Source organism: Jaculus jaculus, chromosome 10 (assembly GCF_020740685.1).
Source record: "Jaculus jaculus isolate mJacJac1 chromosome 10, mJacJac1.mat.Y.cur, whole genome shotgun sequence".
Taxonomy (NCBI): Eukaryota; Metazoa; Chordata; class Mammalia; order Rodentia; family Dipodidae; genus Jaculus; species Jaculus jaculus.
In genome coordinates, this window is record NC_059111.1 from 88,840,069 (window position 1) to 88,862,234 (window position 22,166).

Below are 22,166 nucleotides of genomic sequence, written 5' to 3' on the forward strand. Positions count from 1 at the left end.
GGAGGTGACTCTGCCTACTGCAGCCCCAGAGCACTTGAGCGAGCAAGCCCGGTGCTTTAGGCCACAGCATGTTCACAACGCCCTCGGTTTGTCCAGAGCCATGGCAGGAACTGGCACATGGAAACTGCAGCTGTTTCTGCTGCCAATGAGTGCAGCATTTGGGGAGTTTTGTTTTTCACAGGATGGGAATGGGTTTGTCGATACATTTAACAATTTCCCAGCTACTAGCTGTAGGCAGGTGCTGTTCCAAGGGGACAAGTAGGTAATATTTCATAGCTTCATGGGGTTCACAACCTCCTGAGGAAGCAGGTGAGATGAGAAGGAAGCCTGATCTAATAGGGGGGTGTGCAAATACCGTGGCATGAGCTCAAGTTGACACTATGCATGCCCCAAGAGCCAACAGTTCCCTCTCCAAGAGTCATGCAAGAAGGCACATTGCTACCTTGTTCCTAACAGCAAAAAGCTGGTCACTGTTACAGACATGGGAGACTGTAGCACTATAGAGAAATCTTAAAAATATAATGAGTAAAGTACAACTTGGAGACTTTATCTCATTCCCCCCATCCATCTACCCTGACCACTGAGCATCCCTTCCAGTATGCCAAACGTTCCAAGCTGACATCCCTCAGAAAGCCAGCCTGTAGTCAGCGTGCCTTGGCCACCCATCTCCTGCTGACCTCCCTTCCACCAGAGTCCCGCTCCCCTTCCTAGGCGAGGCTCTCTGAGGAGCCTCTATCTCATGTTTTTTTTTTTTAAACTCATATAGCAGTCATTTATGTTAACATTAAAGTGCAAAATCAAAGCACAATGCTTCTGTATGTTGAGTGATCATATAATGTCCAAGTTGGAATGTCTTCAGAGTTAAAAAGAGACACTTAAAAGTCTGTATCACCACCTTGTGTCAACCGGGAGCCCTTCCTCACAGGTATTAAATTGCCAAACGCAAAGGGCTTCCTGCATAACATGTCCAGATGTGATAAGGGTGTAATAAGGAAGGATGCTGGGGAGATATAAGTTGCCAAAAACTTTGTTGTTGGGGCTAGAGAGATGGCTTAGCAGTTAAGGCGTTTGACTGCAAAGCTAAAGGACCCAGGTTTGACTCCCCAGGACCCCGGTAAGCCAGCTACACAAGGGGGTGCACACATCTGGAGTTCATTTGCAATGGCTGGAGGCCCTGGCCTGCCCATTCTCTCCCTGTTTCTCTCTCTCTCCCTCTTTCTCTGTCAAATAAATAAATAAAAATAAAATATTTAAAAATTTTCTGTTGGTCAGGGAGGCTGGGCCATACACGATGCAGCATCATTGAGTTTCCATGGTGGCACGGGAGCTCACAGGAAAAGAGACTTCCTGTGATAGGAGTGTGGTAGTGATGGCGCAAGAAACCTCAAGAGGGGCTGGAGAGATGGCTTAGCGGTTAAGCGCTTGCCTGTGAAGCCTAAGGACCCCGGTTCGAGGCTCGGTTCCCCAAGTCCCACGTTAGCCAGATGCACAAGGGGGCGCACGCGTCTGGAGTTCGTTTGCAGAGGCTGGAAGCCCTAGCGCGCCCATTCTCTCTCTCTCCCTCTATCTGTCTTTCTCTCTGTGTCTGTCGCTCTCAAATAAATAAATAAAAAATTAAAAAAAAAAAAAGAAACCTCAAGAGTACTTCTCCCAAGAGCTGTGGAAGGTTTCAAGGGCAAGGGGACTTCAGCAGCATGTCTGATGAAGGCTGCTCATGTTCCAGTGCAGGGTGTGGCTGCAAAACTAGGGACCGCATTCTCACCAACCTGGACATTGGTCAGCAAAACCTCACCTTTTGGGAAAAAAAAACAGTCCCAGGGATGGGAAGAGTTGGGAAGACCTGGAACTTCATGCTCCCTCTTCAGGTTGGGTGTCACTCACAGGAGGGTGCACAGGCAGTAAGTGCGCGTCTTGTGGATTTCTAGCAAATCATACACTTCTGTAACTACCATGCAGTAGATCCTCCTTGCAAAGTTAAGAACAGTTTCAACCTCTAACATAGTCAGGATGTTGTTGAGGTCAATCTTTATTTAGTTTTTGTTGTTGTTTTATTTTGAGGAAGAGTCTCACTCTAGCCCAGGCTGACCTGGAACTCACTGTGTAGTCTCAGGCTGGCCTCAAACTCATGGCAGTCCTCCTACCTTTGACTCCCAAGTGCTGGGATGAAAAGAATGTTTCCCCCCCCCCCCGAAATAGTTCTAGGGGAATAAGGAGACCTCACAGTCCTAGGGACCTTTGCCCGAGCTCCACAGCACAGGGCTGGATAGCGTGGGATGCTCAAAGCCTCACCAAGCTACCACAGGACCTTGGACAAGGCCAGCAGGAGATGGGGATCGGGGCAGCACAGATGCATCCTGCCAGCTCCATGGAGTCGTTTGATGCTAGGTCCAGTCACCACGCCAGGAAGCAAGTGCTATTGATGCAATTCCAGGAGTGACCTCAAAACATGGGCGTCCTCTGACTTGCATCCAGGCCCCTGCCCTGGAAGCCTATATGGGACTCTCCTGGGCCAGATGAGTGCGGTCCAGGGACGATATTGTTTTCCTTCACATGTCGTTTTCCATTATGTGACTGCAGAAGATTGACTTCGGCATGTGTTCGCATGCTCAGCTCTCCTGTGCTCAAGAGCATCCTAGGGTAGAGGCCATGTTGCCGGGGCCCTACCCTCCCTCCAGCGTCAGTTGACCTCTTCCCAGGCTGCCTTCCTTCTCTCCAACCCATCCTATGGCCAGTGACCCGAACCTGAGTTTCAAAGCATCATCTTGTTATACCTTGGGCTGTGGCCAAAGCATGATAGACATCAGCCAGACTAGTCATGATCAGGCTGAGTTCACACGGGTGGAGAACTTGCAAATGAGGTTTATCTCAAGAAGCTGTGCCCCACGGCACTTGAGGCCACCATGCATTTGATGGCAAGCAGGCTGGACATGCCAGGTGCCCGATGAGGGCCTTTTTATGCCAGCTGATGAGTCTGAGTCCGTGTCCTCATCTATATACTGTGGACCAAAAGGAATTTTTGACTCTTGGGTTTGACTAACAAATTCAGTGAGATACTTGCAAGGGCATTTGCACGGAACCCAGCGTGGATTCTGAGCTCGCAATGCAGCAGCTGCAAGAGCACTTCAGGCTTGCTACTTGCACGCTCCCCGTGGGTGCAGGAGGGGAGCAGCGTGAGGCAGCCCTGGACTAGCTGGTGAAAGGAACTAGTGAGGATGGTACAAAACCCAAACTCCTGGCAGCAGCCTCCCGCCCCAGGGAGCACTGAGGTTGAGAGCAGAGAGCTCTCAGGAGGGTATCAGGAGAGAAGGGACTGGGAGCTGAGCCACTAGGTCCCTCTCTGGATGGCCTGGGAGTGGTTTTGAGGCAGTTAGCTGTTGCCCCCCCCCCCCCGCGCCCATGTGTCACATGCCAAGCAAAGTTCGGTTGTGAAGAGACCAGTCTTAACCTGCTCCCACATGCACTCATGAGAGAGGGGCGCGCACAAAGCCCTGTTTAAGTTGGCAGGAATTCTTTTTTTTTTTTTTTTTTTTTTTACAGAAATAGAATAACTTATTGAGACAAGTTGGCACATACCGTTATATTTCTGTGTCTATTCAAATGTATAAATACTTGTATTTTCCAAACACTGATTCACAGTAATAACATGATCGGGTATGGACAGCCACTGATCTGTCCATTGCTGATACAAGGTTATCATCTGGTGATCAAACAAGGATTACTAGGGAAAGACAACATGGACCTTCCAAAGTATAGTCTTCTCAATCTTCTTCTGGCATTCTAAATTCTTTCCGTGTGGTTGTTGGTCCTCTTTTGAGGATAGTTTTGTAGGACACGGTTGGCGGTTGTGGTCAGTGGTCTGATAAGTTCTCCAGTCTTTGCAGACAGACAGGAAAAGCACCAGAACTGTCTCGGCCATCACCCAGTCACCAGCTTCAGCTTCAGAAGAAAACACTCTTCATCAGCTCACTCTGGCAGGAATTCTTAAACCCACCTAGCCAGAACCCGCTCTAGACACCTTCCCTGGGACCCAAAATCTGGACCTAAAAGACAGAAGGAAAAGAGAGTATTTATTTATTTATTTATTTTGGAGACAGGTTCTCATGTAACCCAGGCTGGCTTCAAACTCACTATGTAACTGTAGATGAGCTTGAGCTAATCCTTCTGCCTCCTCTTTCTGAGTGCTGGGATTCTAGGCATGTACCAGCATACCCTGCTCGCCTGTCTCTCCAGTGCCACTCTGATTAGCATTCTCAAGGATCTGCAGCAGAAAAATAAATTCTCACAGGTTCACAGGGGCATGACTGCTAAGAAAGCCCTATTGGGGGTATTGGTGGGGTGTGGATGGGATGGTCTTAGGAAAAAGGACCCCCCACCTCCCCTCCAGCAGGAGCCCATGCCAGAGGTTCCCAAAGCTCTGCATATAGACGGGCAGGGGCCACACTCCTTCCTCAAAGCCACAGTGGAAATTCTGTGCCCCTGCGAGCTCAGTTCGGCACACAGGCCTCGCTACTGTGAGAGGGCCAGGGAGCAAGACTAAGTTGTGCTTAGGGGCCTCTAGGCACAAGCTGAGGATGCCAGGCAGAAAATGTTGACACCCGCGTTGCAGCAGGCTGGTAGACACCACAGTGTAATGATGGGTGGAGGCATTCCCATCTGACAGAGTAACAGACGCAGAGAGGTCAGTGTCTGCATGAGGGTGATACCAGAGAAGACGTAGGATGAGAACTTGGGAAGCTGTGAGGCCCATGTTGAACCACGTATGTGCTCTTCCCTGTTTTTGTTGGGGGGGGGGTCAAAGTAGGGTCTCCCTGTAGCCCAGGCTGACCTGGAATTCACTATGTAGTCTCAGGCTGTCCTCGAATTCAAATTCAGCGATCCTCCTACCTCTGCTCCCAAGTGCTGATTAAAGGCGCACGCCCGGCAGTGCTCTTGACCTCTAGGGACACTTATCTGATCAAAGGCAAGTCTGAGCTTGCATTTCATGCACCCAGGTGCGAACATCTGGGAAGGAGCGTTAGGGAATCTTCCCAGGTGCGGCAGCACACCACTGTAGACCGTTTGGTGACAGTGGGAGAGCCACGGGTGTCCTTGGGCCTGGCTGCCTGGTCTCATCTGTCCTGATCTGTGGAGGGCAGCTCCCCTGGGAAGACCTGAGGCAAGGATCACAAACAGTGCCACGTCTGATCAATCGATAGAGGCTCCCTGGGGTATTGTGAGGGAGAACGCGAAGGTCATGCCAGAAAGTCAGCTGTCATCAATTATTGATGTCTGTCTAGAGCGTGGGAAAGGGGGATGGTCATGTGGGCTCCATATATTTGCTGCCCTTGTCTTTGTTCTTTCATGGTCAGAGGCTTCTGACAGAGGATTCTGTCAAAATAGCAGCATCCTGCCAGCAGGCATGGGCTTCTGGACCAGAGGCCTGGAAACCTCTCAAGGCAGCGGTGTCCAGCCCAGTCAGCCCTCACCCCGCCTGCTCCTGCCATTGTGTTCCATTTGCCAAAAACCTATCACAGGGCTGGGGAGATGGCTCAGTGGGAGAAGTTGGCTGTGCAAATTTGAGGACCTGAGTTCAGAGTCCCAGCATGCACACGGTGGGGAGCTCCTGTAATCCCTGCACTGAGGAATGGAAGAAAGGAGATGGGTCCCTGGGACTTGCCAGCTAGTTGGGCTAGCCAAATTGATAAGCTCTAGGTTCCATGTGAAACCTGTCTCATAAAAATAAGGTGGAGAGGTGACATGAAGACACCCAGCAGGTCCCTCTGGTCTCCACAGACGCACACGTGCACATACACGCATATGAGAACACACAACACGCATGCATAGGATTTTACAGTTCAGTAAGCATAAGTAAGCAAGCACCTATTCTATGGCTTCTACCCTTTCAGCAGATGCCATCAACCCAGTAAACCAAAGGAACATATGTTCAGGGTGGGCACGGGCGGTCTGGAATGGGAACTGGACTTGAGGAGATAAATGACCCAGCGCACGCCACTCAGGCCCCAGCTGAAACCACAGAGGAACTGGGAAAATGAGCAAGAAGGCTGCTCTCTTAGTTAAGCTGATATAGCACAGGGGTGATGGAGAAAGATACTGAAGACACTCAACACCTACCAGACAGACATCTAGATGCTCCTAAGTGCCCATCACTGAAGTAGACTGAAATGCTCCCAGCATGGCTCAAGGAATTTTGCGGAAGAGGGAGCAGAAAGATTGTTGGAGCCACAAGTTGGGACATTTTGCAGAGACATTGCCCCTCCCCCATAACTGACTGCTGCCCCCATAACGCATGACCCACAATCCCCATGGGGTTGACCTGCATCCCCAATGAGGAGGTCTTCTTCGGGAAAGGGGCGGGGAGGAGGGAAAGGATGGTACCGACATGTGATGTGTACATACAAAATATGTCCATATCTAATAATAAAAAATGAAAAAAAAAAACAAAGAAAGATATTTTCTTGGAGAGAGGAAGAACTTTAAGGGCAAGGATAGGGACTTCCCTAGAATCCAGAAGAGTTAAGACCCTGACTGTTCACATGCAGGTAGCTGAGTTCTTCATTCAGTGAGCATGTCATGAAGACTAACTACCCTTCTATTTCCTGTGATGGGCCAGGCCTCTCTGGTCAGCAGGCCCTGGAGAAGCTTTCCCCACACTTGAACAGCTCATGAGTTGCCAGGGGATCCTGAATGCAGAACCTGATTCAGGAAGTCCGTCTGAGATAAGTAAGGTTAAGGGGTCCACATTTCTAATCAGCTTAAATTAGAGATGCCAGGGAGAGCAGAGTGGTGGCAGAGATACACTGTAGTGCCAGCCCCCATATGACTGTGAAGGTGTTGGCAGCTAAGGATCTGTGTACCCTGCACTGAGCTAAGTATTTTACGGGCACTTCAAAAAACAGGCCATGTCTTAACAATCTATGTGCTCCTATCCCTGGAATGGTGTCTATCAGCAAGATTAAAATTTTTTTTTGTTCATTTATTTATTTAGTTGAGAGTGACAGGGGCGGGGAGAGGAAGGGAGGGAGAGAATGGGCGCACCAGGGCCTCTGGCCACTGCAAATGAACTCCAGACACGTGCGCCCCGTGGTGCATGCGGCTAACGCGGGTCCTGGAGAATCAGGCCTCGAACCAGGGTTCTTAAGCTTCACAGTCAAGCGCTTAATCGTTAAGCCACCTCTCCAGTCCGTCAGCAAGTATTTAGAACATGCTTGGGGATGAATGAATAACTGGTGGGCAGAGTGATCCAGGCACAGGGTACTGCGTGGGTCCAATTCAGAAGAAACAAGGTGCCTCCGGGTATGACGCTACCTACCCTTCCTAACCTCTCCATCAGGCCCAGGCGGGACTTGGTCTGCGGCCAGCCTTTACTTTTGGGGACAGAGTGCTCCTAAGGTGGCTCCCTCCGGTTCGGCGCTTGCCTAACTCTCCTTGGAAAATAACTGCACTTGTCTGCCGTGCTTTTGGAAAGAGGCAGGGTAAGCGCCTGGCAAGGTTTAGGGCTGCCGGGAGCCCCAGTGGCTACATCCACAGGGCTTTTCCCTGCATCCCACGGCCGCCCTGCAGTGGGGTCCAGGGATGGTATCCTGGTCCAGGGCGGGATCCCTGCAAACCTCGCCCAAGCTCGGGAGGTGGCGCCCCCTGGGGGCGGAGGAGCAGGGCGCGGGGTGCAGGCCGAGGGCGCGAGGAAAGGTAAGAGGAGCCCCGAGCGGCTTGCAAAGGAAAAATCTCGGCGCTGTTCACATCACAAACCTGCAGCGCCTCGGACCCGGAAGTCATCTCCCTCCAGCCCCAACCAATCTCCCATTTTACAGATGGTTTAAAAAAACAAACAAACAAAACTGGCTCATCCGCCGCAGGGCTGGGTGGGAATCCCGCCTCCTTGGCCCCCTGCCCTGGGTCCAGGGCCGCGCGCGCCGGCCGCGCTCTTGCCCTCGGCGCGCGCACGGGAGCGCGCGCGCGCGCACACCAACCCGGGAGCGCGATCCCGAGAGCGCGCTCCACGCCGATCGCGGCGCCACTGTCAAGTGCGCTGCGTGCGCACCTCGGCCCTCCCTGCGCTTAGGTCCCTACCTCCTGCGGCCTGGGCACCCCCGAAGGGTGGTCTGGGTGCCAACTATCCCAGCTGCAGAGATGCCCACCCTTCCCTTCCCTCCTACTAATGCCTCCTCCCAGGTCTCTGGAACCTTCTCCCACCTGTCCTCTTTTCTCCTCCTCCTCACCCAGTCCTAGGAACTGTGATGCAGTCCAAATCGTCTCCATTGGTTACACTACGCGTAACGCTCGTCTACAGCTCCCCAGCCTGCAACGATGATGGGTCCCACCCAGGTCAGCAGCAGCGGTTAAAAATGAACATTTGGGGGCTCCCACTCCAGCTCCACTGAAAAGAAAACGGCGCCTAACGGGCGAGTCTGAGGCACGCTGAAGTTTGACATCCACCACTGATCTAAAACATATTTTTTTATATGCATCCATTCATCACCAATGCACCGAGAACTGCTAGTGAAGGAGGGGGTACCCCAAACACCCATCTTCCCACCCCCAACCCAGCTGGCCATCTCCAAGATGCTGTCTGGTCAACTTGGTTAGCCGACAGAGGCCCTCCGGGTTGATCCAGTGCAGCCCTGGGAATCAGAAGCTGGAGAGGAGGCCCCAGATCCAGGGCAAGAGGGGCGTGGATGACAGCCAGGCGTTCCTCTGGGGTAGAGAGAAGCTGCTTGGGTAGGCCTCCTGACGCATCCACAGCTCCCATCCTCAAACCTCTAAGGAGGGAAACGCTTACCCTTCTTGTTTCTAAGTGAGGACCAACTCTGAAATGCTAAGGGCATCAAACCTCTTGCCTTTTTTTTTTTTTTCTTTTGGTTTTTCAAGGTAGGGTCTCACTCTAGCCAAGACTGACCTGGAATTCACTCTGTAGTCTCAGGGTGGCCTCGAACTCAAGGCGATCCTCCTACCTCTGCTCCCGAGTGCTGGGATTAAAGGCGTATGCCACCCCGCCTGGCCCTCTTGCTTTTTAAAAATATTTTATTTTGAGACAGAGAGGGAGAGAAAGAGAAAATGAGATTGGGTGTGCCAGGTCCTCTTATCACTGCAAATGAACTCCAGACACTCTGGCTTTACGTGGGTACTGAGGAATTGAACCCCACGGGTCAGCTTGGCAAGCAAACAAGCGCCTTTAACCGCTGAACCATTTTTCCAGCCCAACTCTTGCTTTTCTGCAGTAGGGCAGTTGCCAAACCACGTAGCCAATCCCAGAGGGGGATTTCATCAGGGGAGGCCATTCTAGCTATCCCTATTAAGAGCTTGTGTGAGAGTCCACTTGCTTCTTGTTTTTGTTTGGTTGTATTTTTTTTAACAAATATTTTTATTTTCCTTTCTTTCTTTATTTGCCAGAGAGAAAGAGGGAGAAAGAGAGAGGGAATGGCAGCCAGGGCTCCAGCCACTGCAAACGAACTCCAGATGCATGTACCTCCTTGTGCAGCTGGCTTACGTGGGTCCTGGGGAATCAAACATGGGTCCTTTGGCTTTGCAGACAAACGTCTTAACTGCTGAGCCATCCCTCGAGCCCTATTTTTTTTATTATTATTTTTAAGCAGGGCCTCACGCTAGTGTAGGCTGAGCTGGAACTTACTCTTTAGCCCAGGCTGGCCTCAAACACACAGTAATCTTTCCACTTGGAAGGGGACTCAGGTGAAGGAAGTCAGTGTGGAAAAGACTAAATTCTGTCAGAAAAAAAAAAAAAAGTTTTATGGGGTGATAGAGTCCTCCTTGCAGTGAAGGACCAGAGGAGGGACAGCTCCATCAATCAGATGGACCAGGCCAGCATGGCTTCATAACCGCAGCCCAGAGCCCAGTTTCCCTTGGCTGTGTTCTGGGTCACAGTCAGGGAGGTAGAGCTATACTGTACCCTACAGGGGCAGGTGAAAGGGGATTGAGCCCCCCCTTGAGCCCCCCCACCCCCCGCCAGATTCCTGTCTTTCCCAGAGCTTCAGGTGAATATGATGCCACAACCCTCGTGACCCTAGAATGTGGCATCATCACACAGAACCTGTGCCCCATAACCCTGCCTGTCATGAAATGATGGCTAAAATTTATGTGCCAGCGCTCCTCTGATCCCAGGCAGAATATCTCACTATAAATTGGCATGCCATGGCAAACAATTAAAAGAGAAAAATAAACCTCGGTGCAATCTCAGGGTGCTTGAAAATGAGGAATTACAAGGTGATGGCATGAAAAAATTATATAAAAATCTATTTTTACATCACAATAATGTGCTTTTATACGGGGAGTAATTTCTGGATGTGCAATAAAGTGGCTTTTACATGAGGCAAAATCAGAGTTTATAGGCAATCGGTGCTTTTATCTGGGAAAATATAACTCACCCCTCCTCACACCATCCATCCTGCAGGCAGCAGGCCTCATCTACCCCACTACCAATATCACAGTGGAAATAATTATGCAATTGAAGTGTCAGATCTCCTATCCCACCCCCCAGGTTCCCTGAACCACATCCTCCAGTGCCTGTCACGGGCCTCTTCCAAAGATCGGCAGTCTATGGGTCCAGACGGGGGCAGTGAGAGGTCAATGCTCACCACTGTCTGCCTGGCACAGGGAAGACCCTGGTAGGCTCATCATGGGGCCACCCAGCACTCTACGACCATGGAGGGTCTGCTACGGATCAGGGACTGTTGGAGGAGCCGGGGTGCCTGCACCCACAAGAGCTCATGATGCTGTAGGGGTTAGGACACAGGCAGAGGAGATCAGGAAGCTGGAAGGACACCAAGGAGGAGCCTGGGTGAGAGGGAGGGCAGCACTGATGGGAGGCCACGTGGCGCTGGGGCACATGAGTGGATGGGTGGTATGAAGATGAGCTTGTCTCAGAGGGGAAGCCCCAGCTCAGGTAGTCCCTGCAGATGAACTCGGTTTTGTTCTTTCTCCCTCCCTCCCTCTCTATTTCTCTCTCTCTTGCCTTGCTCCATCGTTCATGAAAGCGTGATGATGGGTCAATTTTTTTTTTTTTTTTGATTTTTCGAGGTAGGGTGTCACACTAGCACAGGCTGACTTGGAATTCACTCTGTAGTCTCAGGGCGGCCTCGAACTCATGGCGATCCTCCTACCTCTGCCTCCCGAGTGCTGGGATTAAAGGTGTGCGCCACCACGCCTGGTTGGTGGGTCAATATTAATCAAGTAACAACAGCTGCTATGAGTCATGAATGCAGCTCCACTTGGTGTCCAGAAAACAGCATTCTGCAGCGCTCCTTCCGGTGCTTACATTCTTTTCACCACCTCTTCAGCAATGTTCTCTGAGCCTTGGGGGACGTGACAGAAATGTCTCGTTTAGCACTGAGCTCTTCACTGTCCCTTCTCAGCACGCTGAGGACTCTGAGCCTCCCCAGTAGTCACTGCCACCTGCAAATTGGAAGCCACTCTGACCAAAAGTGAGAGCCTCACCAATCTATGGACACAATCCTACGTGTTTCGAGGGCATTTTGATGGGTGCATCATATCCATTTAGCAAACAACAGCAGTAGCTGGTCCCTTCTGGGGCCTTTGACCTTCCAAACCATAGGCTTTTGACTAAGTTTTCAATGCCAGGCGTGAGTTCCCTTCTGTTGAACAGAATACAGTAAGTGAGTAGTTGGTTACCCCACTGACAGTCATGCCGCTATGGCACCAGTGGGCACATTTTGCCTAGCTGGTCAGTTGTATAGTTGGCAGTGTCCACTGCTGCTGGTTAAGGCTGTTGATCATTCTTTTTCCCCAGCAACCCGCAGAGGACTTTCCAGCACCGTGGTAGCTATCCAGCATGGAAGAGGCTTCCTCTCAGTGTCCTGTAAGTGACGCAGGTGGTGTCTTCAGCAATAAGGTCTTTCAGGTAGTGTTTCTGACTGGAACTTGGCAAAGGTATATCAGAGGACATGTAGCTGTCCTCAAATGTGGAGAGTTAGAGCTGAAACCCCTTATGAACGTGAAGGCATTCCTGACAGTTCCCTTGGATCATTTGTCAGGAGCAGCAATGCTGGAATATAGGATTGGCCTGGTCTGTGTTATCTCCGGATCACCACTTCATTCATTGTGACTCAGTGTTTCTTGAAATACTTTAGATATTAGATCCTGGAAACATGCCTGTGTGCAGGAGATAGCCCTCCCTCAGGGCCCAGGGATGAGCAGAGCAGTCTTTGTCCATGCCCTGTCCCTCTGGCAAACAGGTAACCTTCGTCCCTTCAGTAAAGGAATATGCACAAAGATGAGTGGGCAGGGATTAGGGAAATCAACCAGAGGTGGTGCAATAGGTCAAGGTAGCGAGAGAGAAAGAAGTGGTTCCCACTCCAGACTGAAGGGGCAAGGTCAGGGGCAGGTAACTGAACCTGACGGGCAGAGCTGTTGCCACCAAAAGTTATGAAAAGGCCTAAGGGAGTTGGAGAAAGAGCTCAGTGGTTAAAGGCACTTGCTTCCAAAGCATGACATCCTGCGTTCATTTCCCCAGTACTCACGTAAAGCCAGACGCAGAAAGTGGCGCATGCATCTGGAGTTAGTGTGCAGTGGCAGGAAGCCCTGGCATGCCCATTCTCACTCCCAACCCTCTCTCTTCTTCTCCTGCTACATGTCTAAGTATTTAAAAAGAAGGGCTTTCAGGGTGTAGTGGCACACGCCTTTAATCCCAGCACTTGGGAGGCAGAGGTAGGAGGATCATTCAAAGCCACCTTGAGATTACATAGTAATTTCCAGGTCAGCCTGGGATAGAGGGAGATGCTACCTCAAAAAACCAAAACCAAAAAGAAAAAGAAAGGCTAAGCTAATTAGACGCATTTTTATGAAAAAACACTCAGAGGAATAAATCCCTCCTTCACCTTCCTCTGCTCTTAGAGTCTCCTATTGGTATCTCCTGATGCCTCCCAGTTGCCACCACCATGAGTCACCTAGCTGGGTCAGCCTGGAGGGGAAGACCAGGGTGGAGCAGGATGGATAAGTGATCTGATGTGCAAACAGGAGATGCCCAGGGCTTACATGGACCCAGGATCGCTGGGCAATCTGGGCATTGGGCAAAATGGAGCAGTCTCATAATGACAGTGCCTCACTATGTCTGCCTTGGCTTTCTTCTTACGTATTTTTGGCCCAGCAGTACTTACCCTAAGGATCAGACTGAACAGTGACATGACACCGTCCTTTGTTCCACCACCAAGGAAGCTGCTGGAACAAGATTATGAAGGTAGTTATGGTTTGAGCGTGAAATGTCCTCCAAGCTCATGAGTTTGAACGCTTGTTCAAATATAGCTGGTGGTGCTATTTTGGGAGATTGTGGAACCTTCTGGACCTGGGCCTAGCTGCCCGGCATAGGCCTATATGGGCAAGGCTTGAAGGTAACAGGCCAGCTCTTCTTCCAGCCCCAGCTCTCTGCCTCCTGACTGTTGACATGATATAATTAGCCACCTCACACTCAAAGGTAGGAGGATCTCTGTGAGTTCGAGGCCAGCCTGAGACTACATAGTGAATGTCAGGTCAGCATGGGCTAGAGTGAGACCCTACCTCAATAAAAATTACATAGATAGATAGATAGATAGATAGATAGATAGATAGATAGATAGATGCGAGAGGGAGAGAGAGAGAGGATGGCATTGGAAGGAGAAAAAAACTAGCCCCTAAAAAAAAAATAAATAAATAAGAGAGCTCGACTCAAGATAACAGGACTGGGTCACATCAAAGAAATTTTGCTATGTGCAACCTCGGGCCGGATGTCACTTTGTAATTTCATCCTCAAGATAGGACGAAACAGTAATAACTGGACTTGTGGCATGTTTGTATGATGTAGGCCTGAGATGCTGGTGTACTGAAGCTTATTTCTGGGAGGGGTTCTACAAGCCTCTGGCTCCACATGTGCAAGGCAAGAGGCCGTCGAGGCTGTCTGGAGGTGTGGCCCAGCAGTGAGCCAGGTGTGTGTGCACGTGTGTGTGTGTGTGTGTGTGTGTGTGTGTGTGTGCTGGGAATAGGGGCAACACACAGGATGAGGCCCAGAGCTTAGATAAAGAGCATCAAGCTGAGAAATACAGCTCACTGCCTGTCTTGAGAAGTCCCTACCCCGTTCCTCTCATCAAATTGAAGGCCATGGGCTGGAGAGATGGCTTAACAGTTAAGGCGCTTGCCTGCGAAACTTAGGACCCAGGTTTGATTCCCTAGTACCCAAGTAAGCCAGATGCATAAGGTGGTGCACGTGTCTGGAGTTCTTTTGCAGTGGCTGGAGGTCCTGGCGCGCCCATTCTCTCTCTCTCTCTCTCTTTCTATGCCTCTCCCTCTCTTTCTCCCTCTTTCTCTCTCTTTCTGAAATAAATAAATAAAATATGTTTTAAAAAAAGTGAAGCTCGGGCCTGGAGACATGGCTTAGCGGCTAAGCGCTTGCCTGTGAAGCCTAAGGACCCCAGTTCAGGCTCGATTCCCCAGGACCCACGTTAGCCAGATGCACAAGGGGGCTCACGCGGCTGGAGTTAGTTTGCAGTGGCTGGAGGCCCTGGCACGCCCATTGTCTCCCTCTCTCTCTCTCTCTCTCTCTCTCTCTCTCTGCCTCTTTCTCTCTCTGTTGCTCTCAAATAAATAAATAAAAATAAACAAAATTTTTTTAAAAAAAATTGAAGCCCGTTCTGCTTGAAAATGCAAATATGTGCCCAGCAGCTCCTTGTGTGGTTGGCAGTCTTAACAGTTTCAGTCATTAACTCCCAAGTGTGCTTGCTTGCATTTGTTTGTCGGATTAGCTCCTGTCACCTGGAAAGCTGAGAAAAGCAAGCCTCAGGGATGAGGGGAAGCTGCTAGATCTTGATGGGAGAAAGACGGGGCGGAGAGGCTTCTACCAGGACAGGGCCCAGCTCCCCACTGAAGAACCCCACTATGCAAAGGGCCAAGTGGCAGAAGAGAGCTAGAGGCAAGCATGTGAACTTGCCGGGGAGGGCTGGGGTCAAGCCGGCTGCTCTGCGCCTAGCCCTGGTGGGGTGGGGCCAAAGCGTCAGTACTTCAGTGGGTTCCAGACCTGGGTTTCTTCCCACTTGTCACCCTGGCCTGTTACCCACCTTCTGTTCCCAAGTGACACACATTTGTAGGACTCTTTTATTCAACCTCATTTCTTCCGATTTCTTCGTATTCTTTGGAGAGGCGGGGGTGGCAGGGAAGAGCGTGACGTCCACCTTTACCCTGTGCTCATAGCTCCCATGATGGCCACACTTTTCATTTACGCTTGGACTAGGAGGCGAGATTGTCCCAGCTCAGAAGTAAGTCTCCGGCATACAGTGTCTTCCAGTAGACTCAGACCCTCTGACTTCAGGACCTCCTGCCTGCATGCACTTGGGGACAGAAATAAGACGTCCTTCACAAGGACTTGGCTGGGGTAGGCTGGATATTGTCTCCTAAAAGATACGTTCAAGTTTTGACCCCCCCCCCCAGTACTTATGACTATGACGTTGGAAATAGTCTTTTTTTCTTTGTCTTCAGTGCTAAGGATTGAACCCAGGGCCTTGTATATGCTAGGCAGGCACTCTACCACAGAGCTATAACCACAGCCCTGGATATAGAGTCTCTGTTAATGCAGCTAAGTTAGTACTTGACTTAGTCTACTTGGGCTATAACAAAAAACATCATTAATTGGATGGCTTATAAACAATAGCCACATACGGCTCACAGGTTGCAAGCTTAAGATATATGCAATGCCTGGTGACAGTTGCCCTCTGCTCTACAAATGGCACCTCTTACTGTCTCCTCCCATGGTGGCAGGGGCAAGGGAGCTCTCTGGGAGCTCACTTACTTATTCATTGCACATGTATGTGTGTAGTCCATAGGCATGTGGGCGCACATGTGTCTGTGTGGATGGGCGGGCACGTGTGTGTGGAGGACAGAGCTTGACACTGGGTGTCTTTCTCTCCATCTCTTTTGTTCCCTCCCCCGCCTCTGAGTTTAAGTCTCTATCTTAATGGGTTCCAGAAAGAGAGGGGAGGAGAGAAAGGAAAAGGGAAAGAAAGAAAGGAAAGATAGAGAGGGGAAGAAGGGAGGGGAGAGAAGTACATGCACCAGGGAGAGAGCAAGAGCCTAAGAGAATGAGAAAGAGTAAAAAGAGGAAAAGTGGGGAGAGAGCAAGAGAGAGAGAGGAAATACACAGGAAGCCAAAAGAGAGCTTAATCTCTCTCTCTCTCTCTCTCTCTCTCTCTCTCTCTCTCTCTCTCTCTCTCTGTGTGTGTGTGTGTGTGTGACAGGGTCTTGCACTTAACCTAGAGTCCACTGGCTGGTCTGAAAGTCCCAAGCAATCCCCCTCCCAGGATTGGGATGACAGGCGTACTTCCGCCCCAAGCATGGGTACTGAGGATCTGACATCACCTCCTCATGTATGTAACTAGCACTCACTGAGGCACCTCCCCAGCCCTCCCTGGGATCTTACAAGAGCTCTGTCCTCTTGCTAAATCACCCCTCAATAGTCCCACCGTCTAACAGCTTCATATTGAGGGTTACATCTCGGCATGTGCACGTTGGAGAAAAGGAAGGCATAAACATTCAGACCAAAGCAGTTGCGTGGGGCGGGGGGGGGAGGGGTGGATCTAGGGATGACACCATCCTGGATTCGAGCTGAGCCCTAAATCCAGTGACAAGATTATAAGGAAAGGAAAGGGGACTGGAAATTTAAGCCACAGGGGAGGAAGCCCAGAAAAGAAGCCTAGTTAGGGACTAGAGTCACGCTGCCACAAGCCAAGGAACACCAACAGCCCCTAGAAGCTAGACATTGTGCCCTACGGCCTTCCCCGACAAGAGCATGGCCCTGAGGATTTTGCAAGAAAAAATAAAATAAATAAAAGACACGCTGAGGTAGTAGACCACTTTGGCACTCTCGGGCAGGAAAGGCTGGCCTCACATCTGCACTAGGCAGAGCCAACGTGGGGCTGGAAGCCATGGTGCCCTCCTCCCAGCTGAAAAGCCCTGCCCCCTTGCCTCTTGGGGTCAGCCTTTCACAGCACCCCCACAGGGGTGTAAGTAATGTGGGCGCACCGGAGGACCTAGGGGCCCAGGCAGAAATCGCCCTTGCTGGCTGCATCCTAGGGAGCTGCCACCTGCCACCTCTTAAGTCACAGTGAGGGCAGTGCCAAGCCCATCCCCCTCCCAGGTGATTTCATGCACCATAAGATGGGCAATCAAAAATAATAGACACACGGCAGCCTGCCTGGGGCCTGCTGTTGCAGCGGGCAGCTGCTGAGGCGGCGCCTCCAACATAAACTAATTCCCAGCCTTAGCGGGGAGAATTAACAGCATCAGCGAGGAGCGAGAGTCAGCCTTGGCCTGTAGGGCCCCAGCCAATAAGAAGGCTAAAAATAAGCAAGCTCTCCATAGCAGAGCTCTCCTGTCCTGACAGCTGGCCACATCTTCTGGCCTTCTCAAAGTGAGTTTCATGTCCAGGCAGGTGTCTGTCTGTTTGCTCCACAGCCTCGCCTCCAACCTGGCGGCGTGACCTCCACAGGAGAGGCACGGGCTACAGGAAGAAAGTAGGAACAGGCTATCAGGTCTTTTCTAGCTGTCTGGGGCTTCCCATGGTGCCTGGCTCGGTCATACAGCCTCAGGTTATCCTGTCAACATGAGTATCCGCTGTCACTGGTGAAAAACACAAAGTACCTGTGTTGGAGCTATTCCCCTGGGGTCCACCTAGCTGCACTTTGGGAGCACATACCAACCTCACTTTGATTGATTATCTTTGCACAGGACCCATGACCCACAGACAGTAGATCCCAGCATGGACCTCCGGCTCTTCCAAGACCTTCTGGCATGCAGTACCTGTGATTCTGAGAGAATGAATTGCAACTAGGTGTGGTGGCACACATCTGTAATCCCCGCACTTGGCAGGGGAAGGCAGGAGGCACAGGAGTGTAGGCCATCTTCAGCTGCATAGCAAGTTCAGGGTCAGCCTGGGCTACCTGAAAACTTGTGTCAAAAAACAAAAAAGAGGGCTGGAGAGATGGCTTAGCGGTTAAGCGCTTGCCTGTGAAGCCTAAGGACCCCGGTTCAAGGCTCGGTTCCCCAGGTCCCACGTTAGCCAGATGCACAAAGGGGCGCACGCATCTGGAGTTCGTTTGCAGAGGCTGGAGGCCCTGGCGCGCCCATTCTCTCTCTCTCCCTCTATCTGTCTTTCTCTCTGTGTCTGTCGCTCTCAAATAAATAAATAAAAAATTAAAAAAAAAAAAAAGATAGCCGGGCGTGGTGGCACATGCCTTTAATTCCAGTACTCAGGAGGCAGAGGTAGGAGGATTGCCATGAGTTTGAGGCCATCCTGAGACTACATAGTGAATCCCAGGTCAGCCTGGGCTACAGCGAGACCCTACCTCACAAAAAAAAAAAAAAAGAAAGAAAGGTAAAAAGAGAGGAAGGAAGAAGTGGGGACTGGAAGGAGGGAGAAAAAAAGGGGAAAAAAAGGAATTCTAGTAAGGTACTAAGTAAGGCATTATGGTTTAAATGTGGTCCATCCTCCCCTCCATGACCCATGCAAAATTTCTTGAATCTCCAAATTCTTCTGTTAATGGCATTAAAGAATAGAAGCGTAGTCCAACTGCAAAGTTTAGAAGTGAGATTTTGGGAAATGATCAGGTCAGGTTAAGTCATTAAGGTGGAGTCTCCATGACTGAGATACTCTACCATGGTTTGACGCCGCCCAGTGGGCCCTCTCTATAGCCTGTGCTCTGCTGTTTGGACCTGTACTTCAAGAGCCATGATCCAAAATAAACCTCTGTTCTTTCTAAAGTAGCTGGCCTTAGGTATTTCCTTACAGTAACGAAAAGCTAACTGATCAGAGTAGGCTATGAACAGCATCCACTTGAGGTTAGGGATTGGGACATGGATTTATGTTATTGATTAAAAAAAAACATTTCAATAATGTCTCTTTCAAATGGAATCAGACTGAACTTCAGGCTCACAGAAATACCTCTCAGATTGCATTTTGGACACATGCTCCATGGATTCTTAGATGGTGTCGAGGACATTTGTCCCCTCCCATCTTGGGATTCTGCACACACAGTCCTCACCTGGACCTGAGTCTGCAACATCTCTTATCTGTGTAACTGCCAAGACCATCTTTCTAAAATTCACATTCTATTTTAATATTTATTTATTTATGAAAGAGAGAGGGAGAGAATGGGCATGTCAGGGCCTCTAGCCACTGCAAACAAACTCCAGACACATGCATCACTTGTGCATCTGGCTTATGTGGGTCTTGGGGAATTGAACCTGGGTGCTTAGGCTTCACAAGCAAGTGATTTAACTGCTAAGCCATCTATCCAGGCCCAGAACCATCTTTTAGCCATCTCCCAGCCTCCAACCATGGTCCTTCCCTTTAAGCGCCGCTCAGCCCATCTTGCAGCTTAAGAGAATTCAAGGGCTTCTCAGCCTGTCTGATCTGACCTTTTCCTCTATGCCCAACTTAGTGCTTTCTGCAGGCCTGTCCATGTGTCCTATTCCTTTTATATATAGTTTTTTCAAATTTTAGCTCACTTTACTGTCTTTTTTTTTCGGTTTATTTTTATTTGTTTATTTGAGAGCAACAGACAGAGAAAGAGGCAGATAGAGAGAGAGAGAATGGGCGCGCCAGGGCCTCCAGCCACTGCAAACGAACTCCAAACACGTGCGCCCCCTTGTGCATCTGGCAATGCAGGTCCTGGGGAATCGAGCCTTGAACCAGGGTCCTGAGGCTTCACAGGCAAGCGCTTAACCACTAAGCTATCTCTCCAGCCCTATCATAATTTTTAATTACTTAATTAATTATATAGAGAGAATTAGTGTGCCAGGACCTCCAGCCACTGCCACAACAAACTCCAGATGGGTTGCAGTCAGGTTCGCGTTGTTGCTGGTAGAAATCACCCAACCAAGAGCAGCTTATGGGGAAAAAAAAAGAGTTTATTTTGGCTTGCAAACTCTAGGGGAAGTTCCACAATGACAGGGGGAAATGATGGCATGAGCAGAGGGTGGGCATCATTCCCTGGCCAACATCTGGTGGACAACAGGAACAGGAGAGTGTGACAAACACTGGCAAGGGGAAACTGGCTATAACACCCATAAGCGCCCCCCCCCCCACAATACACCGCCTCCAGAAGGTGTTAATTCTCAAATCTCCATCAGCTGGGAACCTAGCATTCAGAGCACCTAAGTTAATGGGGGACACCAGAATCAAACCACCACAAGATGCATGCACCACCTTGTGCATCTAGCTTACATGGGTACTGGGGACTCAAAACCTGGGTCCTTAGGCTTTTCAGGCAAGCATCTTAACCACTAAGCCATCTCTCCAGTCCCCTTGTGTCCTATTTCTTAGCAAACTAAACCACCTGCCTCTCCTAAAATGTCCCTCACCTCTTTACACCCCTGTCCCCACTTCCTGGAACACACATTCCCACCTTTGTGATCTCCTGAAATCCAAGTTCCTAAAGTTGAGCCTGCACGCTATCCTGTCTCCAGTTCATTCTGGGCGGAAAAATGACCATGCCCTGGGTGCGTTCCTCCAGCACTTGGGACAGCTCCCATCCCAAGGCCTTCAGTTCTGACTAATGAGTTTCTTGTATATTTTCCTTCCTAGTGGCTGATCCTGAAAAATCCTGAGGTCAGCACTTGGCACAGCTCAGCAGTGTGGCAAATGCCACTGAGTTGCCGTTGGCTCACAGACCCCTGATATCAATGCATTTTGTTGCAAGCCGCCGCAGCTTTTCAAGGTGGTTGGTCACCCACGCCATAGGATTGTACTGAGGGCTGGCTGACATGCTTGGGTCCTCGGCGTCTGGGGCCCGAAGAGGCCGTGCTTGTAGCGTCAGCAGAAAGCTCTGGCACAGGTGTGGTGAGCAGATGAATGCTGGGGTTGAGTGATGGGCAGTGTAGGGCTGCACTTAATGGGGTGGCAAGAACAAAACACTGCTTGCTGCTGTGAGTGTGTCTCTGAACACTTTAGTCAACAACTTCTCCTTGACTCATTTCCCTCATGTATAAAATGGGGCTGGTGGGCTGGAGAGATGGCTTAGCAGTTAAGCACTTGCCTGTGAAGCCTAAGGACCCCGGTTCGAGGCTCGGTTCCCCAGGTTCCACGTTAGCCAGATGCATAGGGGGCGCACGCGTCTGAAGTTCGTTTGCAGAGGCTGGAAGCCCTGGCGCGCCCATTCTCTCTCTCTCCCTCTATCTGTCTTTCTCCCTGTGTCTGTTGCATTCAAATAAAAAAAAAAAAAATGGGGCTGGTAAAGCTGGGTGTGGCAGTAGGCACTTGTAGTCCCGGCTATTCAGGAACCTGGGGTGGCAAGATCACTTGAGTTCGGAAAGTGAAGGCTATCCCGGCAAACAGAGTAAAACTCCCACTTCACACACACACACACACAAATAATAATAATAATAATAATAATAATAATAATAGAAGTGATAGTATAAGGATTTGCCTCATGAGGCTGTTGTGTGAAACAAGCGGGAGAATGCCGAGCCTGGTGCCTGGCACACGATGAGGGCTCTGTGAGTGTTTGCAGTCAGTGATTAGGAATAATTAGGAAGGATTATCTGTTATCCGCTGCTTCCTCCCCGGCCCCAGCTGAGAGTTCCTTGCCCAGTGTTCTGCAGCACCCACTGAGTCTGTCTGGGAGGGAGCTCACGGCAAAGGAGGCGACTTCCCTTGCTGGCTCCCACACTCCTCTCCAGCTCCCTGAGAGTCTGGTGGTGACTCGTGTCACGTCTTCCCCCAGGACTGAGCGTGGCTCCAGCTGCTCTCCACAGAGCACGGGAAGAGAAGCCACAACTCAGGGAGGGCTTGGCAACAGCAAGGGGTAGGAGTAGGCAGAGTGGTCATTCTCCCTGCCCTTGCAACACCCTGTGCACCCAACTGCAAGACCCCCAGCTTCACAGACCGACCGGAGCCTTGAAGTGGGTCGGGGTTGGGCCGATGGCTCAGTGGATAGAGCGTTTGCCCTGCAAACATGAGCACTTGAGTTCGGATCCCCAGTACTCGCGTAAGCACAGTGGAGGAGGGGGGGTGGCCCATCTGTAATTCCAGTGCTCGGGAGGCAGACATTGGGCATCCTCATGACAAACTAGACTAGTTAGACTAGCTGAGTCACTAAGCTCTGGGTTTGTGGAAGGTGATCAAAGAGGACACCTGACAGCAATCTCTCACCTCTAAACACATATGCACCCATGTGCATATG